The 5,663-nt window shown below is 39.3% G+C and overlaps 1 pseudogene; it reads left to right on the top strand.

Annotated features, from left to right (window-relative positions):
• Positions 1–259: 259 nt before the first annotated feature.
• Positions 260–5,437, top strand: LOC119361797 (annotated as a pseudogene).
• The last annotated feature ends 226 nt before the right edge of the window (positions 5,438–5,663 follow it).

Below are 5,663 nucleotides of genomic sequence, written 5' to 3'. Positions count from 1 at the left end.
TGTGATTACAGGAATCCATGTGCGTTCAACGCCTAGATCAGTGCGATTGTACTATTGCTGAATAGTGTATTATCAGTGCACGTTACCGCGCGGCCGATGACTTTGACTCGCATTCAGATGGCACGGCAAAACCAGATATAGTACATACATGCTCGTGTAACCCTGATTTTCGCTTGAACTTGCGCCGGTTCTATACATAAAGAGTAGCGGTGCAAGCACCCAAACGTACATCAACCACTGTTCGCCCCACAACCAAGCAACAAAGCAACTATACTACTCAAGCCATATCAATGGATTTGGCAACCGGCGCCATTGGCGACCTGCTCCCCAAGCTGGTCGAGCTCCTCAATGGGGAGTACAAGCTGAAGGAGAATGTCAGGGAAGGCGTCCTGTCTCTTGAGAGAGAGATGAGGAGCATGCACGCTGCTCTCCGCAAGGTGGCGGAGGTGCCGCGGGACCAGCTTGACGAGAAGGCCAGGCTCTGGGCGGGGGAGGTGAGGGAGCTGTCCTTTGACATGGAGGACGTCGTCGACAAGTTCCTGGTGCGTGTCGATGACGGCTCCAAGCCTGCACCCAACTCGAAGAAGCTCAAACAGCTCACGAAGATGATGGTCGGCTTGTTCACCAAGGGGAAGGCTCACCATGAGATCATTGACGCGATCGAGGACATCAATAAGCAAGTCCAAGAGGTAGCTAACATGCACGGAAGGTACCCCACTGAGAATATTGTCACTTCTCCTGCAGCGGTGGCTCCCATCGATCCTCGTCTTGGGGCTTTGTACACAGAAGTAACAGAGCTTGTTGGCATTGCTGGAAAAAGGGATCAAGATCTAATGAAGTTGCTCTTGGAGGGAGACAATGTATCCAAGAAAAAGTTGAAGATTATCTCTGTTGTCGGATCTGGAGGATTGGGCAAGACCACTCTTGTCAAAATGGTTTATGACAAGATCAAAGAAGATTTCGATTGCAGTGCGTTTGTTCCCGTCGGCCGAAATACTGATGCAAAGAAGATTCTCCTGAACATTCTTTGTGATCTTGACACGTACGTAGGTCTGATCACCATGTTGGATGTAAGACAACTAATCAACAAACTCAAGGAAACTCTCGAAAACACGAGGTACGTGTCTATATATGTTATGGTATAATTTGTAAATTGTGATAGGTCATAGACATAATATAAAATGTGATGCTACTGCTAAGCATGATATGACATATCACACTAACACTATAGGGTGATATGTTATATCGTGTTAAAAAAATCACCATATTTTATATTGTGTATTTTTTTCCACCAGCAAAAAAAAGCTAGAGAGTGTAACAATGATATAGGGTGGCCGCATGTAGAGCAAAATAGCATCATATATATAGGAACCATTCTTGCTACTTCCACGTACATTTGATGCATTCTAGGAAGTATCGTCTATCATAACTAGGAATATGAGGCCACCTAGGTATTATACACATATATTATGTGGAGTACTACTTTTTAAAATATGACGTCATTTGAAAATATGCTAAAAATATGGACTTACTTGCAATTGTTTCATGTTATTGGCTTTGTGGTATATTATTTGTGGTATCTTTGTATTAAAAGAGTGTATGCATGTACTACCTCTCTCTCAGTTTACAGGGCGTGCCCGTACCCCTAGGTCATCAATTTGACTAACCTAATACAAGTCATATATTACAATCATATATTACAAAAAATATACAAATATAAACTTCAGATGTTCTATTTTCAAACACTATAATTTTTGTGTTATATATTTTATATTAGGGTGATAAAATTGGCAACCTAGGTATACGCGTAGGACTTGTAAACTGAAACGGAGGTAGTACTCAGAATACTCACAATGATAAATGTAGCATACATACTAGCCCATGGGAGTATATTTCTTGGGCTACTACCAGGTGTAATTACACATGTGTGTTTAATATAAGTAGATAATACCCCCATGCGTTTGTATGGGAATTTATACTAACACAATTGAGAATATAACATAATATATAAGAATAAGACTCCTTCACATTCTCGCCATACGAATGGAAAAGACCTAGCACTGAATGAACATTTTATAGTGTCGTATGATTTTCTGCTATGGTTAAATTATTTATTATTGGAATAATGGAAATAAAAATTTATAATTTTGAGTGCTTGCATGTGCTTGCTGATTTGAAGGGTTGCAATATTCTGAAAAATAAAAAGTGGATGATTTTCCTATACTTGATGATGTGGAGGCCTTGCATCTCCTTGAAAATGGGATCACCAACTTAGATATAGGATATAGAGAGTATCTATCTACAGTTTTAATATTGATAATTGGTAGAATATTTATCTATTTGTCAATCCATAAAGTTTTCAAATATTGAAATGGTTTAGAAGAAAAATATAATAACCTAAAGTTCGTCGTCTTTGGTTCGGCAATTTTGTAACAGTGTGTATTAATTAGGTACGGTGTACCACTAACATACATAGGGGTTCATTAGATACATCTTGAGAATTATTATTATATTGTAAATGTTTGGTATTGTAGGTACAAATAATTTTGTCTCTAAACTTGGTCAAACTTTGCAAAGTTTGACATTTGAAAAATGCACTACATTATGAAAACGGAAGGAGTACTTCATGTCGCCTCTATAGTATACTTTTTTTACGGCGAAAGGCATGCACTCTACCAATTCATGTAGATAGATAGATAGCAAGAAAATGAGTGCATAAAGGTACTTTGATTAAAACAGGATCATTAAGGATGTATTAGTGGTTGATAAGATAGTTGTATCTTAAATCTGCCACGTAATATATATAGAGATGGCAACAAAAACATGATGTATAATGGGTTATCTCTTAGTGTTATCTTTGCTACCCAAATATCCCTAAATATGTGTGAGAGATATTGTTGTTAAGATATCATCATTTAATTAGAACCAGGCAAGCTTTTTCTTAGGTTTCTCTTCCCCCCACCTCAACATTTATCCTACATGGCACTCCTAATGTAGCACGATTGCACATGCCCTAATATCCAAAAAAATCTGTCCATGTTTATTCCTTGCAAATTAATTATACTTAATTGTTTCTCAGGAATCTTATCTCTTGGTCATAATGCTAGATTATATTATCATCTGCACCTGCATTTTGCTAATGATTTCATAATTGATATAGGTACCTCATTGTAATTGATGATATAAGGGATGAAAAACTATGGAAAATAATCAAAGGGGCATTCTCTAATAGCAACAATTGTGGTAGTCGGTTAATCATGACAACTCTATAGTCAGTGTAGCTAAATTATGTTGCTCATGTGCTGGCGATTCAATCTATCAAATGGAGCCACTTAGTGATGATGATTCCAAAAGGCTCTTCTATAAAAGGATATTTTCTCACGAGAGTGGTTGTCCTCTTGAATTTGAAGAAGTGTCCATAGATATATTGAAGAAATGTGGTGGAGTACCATTAGCCATCATTATTATAGCTGGTATCTTGGTTATTAATCATCACCCAAAACCGAAGGATGAGTGGCATGTTTTGCTAGATTCCATTGGTCATGGACTTACCAAAGACCCCAGTGTAGAGGAGATGTTGAGGATACTAACGCTTAGCTATTATAACCTGCCTTCTCATTTGAAGACATGTTTGCTATACCTAAGCATGTTTCCGGAATATCACTATATTACGAAAGATCAATTGATATGGATGTGGATTGCTGAAAGTTTTATCCAGTTTGAAGATCCACAAACTAGTCTATTTGAGATCGGAGAAAATTACTTCAATAAGCTTGTGAATAGAAGCTTAATCCAGCCGGAATATTTTGATGGGTTTGTAATTGCTTGTCATGTACACAATAGTGTTCTTGATTTAATTTGCTCATTGTCAACTGAAGAGAACTTTACTACTATATTGAATGATACTTGGGATAGCATTTCTTCTAAAAGAAAGGTCCGTAGGCTGTCCCTCCAAAATAATATCAAGGAAGAACATCAAAATAGACATCTCAAATCTGCAAGGTCTATTGCTACATTTGATGATGTTGATATTGGTTTCATGCCTCCTTTCTCAAGGTTTCTTTTTTTGCGTGTATTGGATTTGACTGAATGTGATATTAGTGATCATAACCATCTTAACCTTTGGGAGTTGTGGAGTTTACTTCAGCTGAGGTACCTAGGCCTATACAAATCAGGAATTTCTGAGGTCCCAGAAGAAGTTGGAAAGTTGCAGTTTTTGCAGGTGCTGGATTTGAGAGGGAATTATGATATAACAGAACTCCCATCAGCAATTACTAAGCTCAGAAGATTGATGTGCCTACAAATTGATTCTTCCTGCAGTCGGATACCAGATGGAATTGGAAACATGATATCAATGGAAAATCTCGGTTCTCTCTGTGGTGACTGTCTAGGCACCGTGAAAGATTTGGGCAACGTGGAAAGACTAAGGCACCTCAATATCTGCTTTAATGTTATGAGCTTGAAGTTGGAGCAAGCTTTTGTGGAGTCACTAGGGAAACTACGCAACATCCAGAGTGTACATATTTGGTCCCTTGGTTATCATAATCATTATGTATTCATGGATCTCCTAGGGAGCGATTGGGTGCCCCCTCAAAGTCTTCGAGAATTTGCTGCAAAGTTCAAGTTCGTCTTCAGCAAACTGCCAACATGGTTAAGGAGGAACCCCTCGCATCTGTCACAGCTCTCCAGGTTAGATATTTTTGTCGACAAAGTTTGACAGGAGGATCTGGACTTCCTTGGAAGGTTACCGGCCCTCCGTGACCTCTCCTTGGAGACAATGCGCCAAGATCCGTTACTCGTCGGTGCTGACGGTTTCCGTTGCCTGACAAGACTCAAGCTGATTTGCAATTGGGCTGGCCGAATTGTGTTCCAGCCAGAAGCTTTGCCCAAGACTGAACATGTTGATATCTTGATATATTTCCGTGCTGCCAACGGTCGTGATTGGTTTGAGCTGGGCTTGGAGAACCTGCAGTCCCTTCGGAGGGTCATAGTCCAAATCAGATTGTCGCCGGGAGTGATAAGCGGCGACGCCGGGGCCGAGCAAGGGAAGGCTACTTTGGAAAACGCGCTCCGTGCCCATCCTAATCATCCCAAAGTTTACGTCTCCATTTACGCAGAGCCATCAGGCTGTCACTACTGAGGTAGGTAACTAAAAACTATGATGCTTTTATGCATGCATGTCTTCTTTGTCTTCTTTATGTTCTGATCGATCTTTAGTCTCTCTTTCATCAGGTTGGTTCTCGTGACGAGGAAGCCATCAGACGACCGATTCGGGGTGAAGAAGCTGCAGGTTACACACAGTTCGATTTCCGTCATCCAGCGTTAAAGATTCCATAGTATGTATAGTTGTATACGTACAAACAATGATTTTGTTTTCTTCTCATATTCCTATATATAGCCATGATATCTTGGTTAGTCCTATAAATACACCTGGTAATTTCAGACTTATACGGTTACACCACATGCTGACATGAGCCATACACATGTAAATTTTTTTTCGAACAATATACATGTAATTGTTAGTGTGAGTTCTTCCTTGGTTATTGACAACATGACGAGCAAAATTTTGCAATGAATATAGATTTACTTAGTTCTTTTTTGTCATGAATTTCAGGAAAGGTTACTTAAATCACCTGTTCCAAAAATAATCACTCGGCACTAAT

The sequence above is a fragment of the Triticum dicoccoides genome, chromosome 2B (assembly GCF_002162155.2).
Source record: "Triticum dicoccoides isolate Atlit2015 ecotype Zavitan chromosome 2B, WEW_v2.0, whole genome shotgun sequence".
Classification (NCBI taxonomy): Eukaryota; Viridiplantae; Streptophyta; class Magnoliopsida; order Poales; family Poaceae; genus Triticum; species Triticum dicoccoides.
This window is presented reverse-complemented; position numbering and strand designations above follow the sequence as displayed.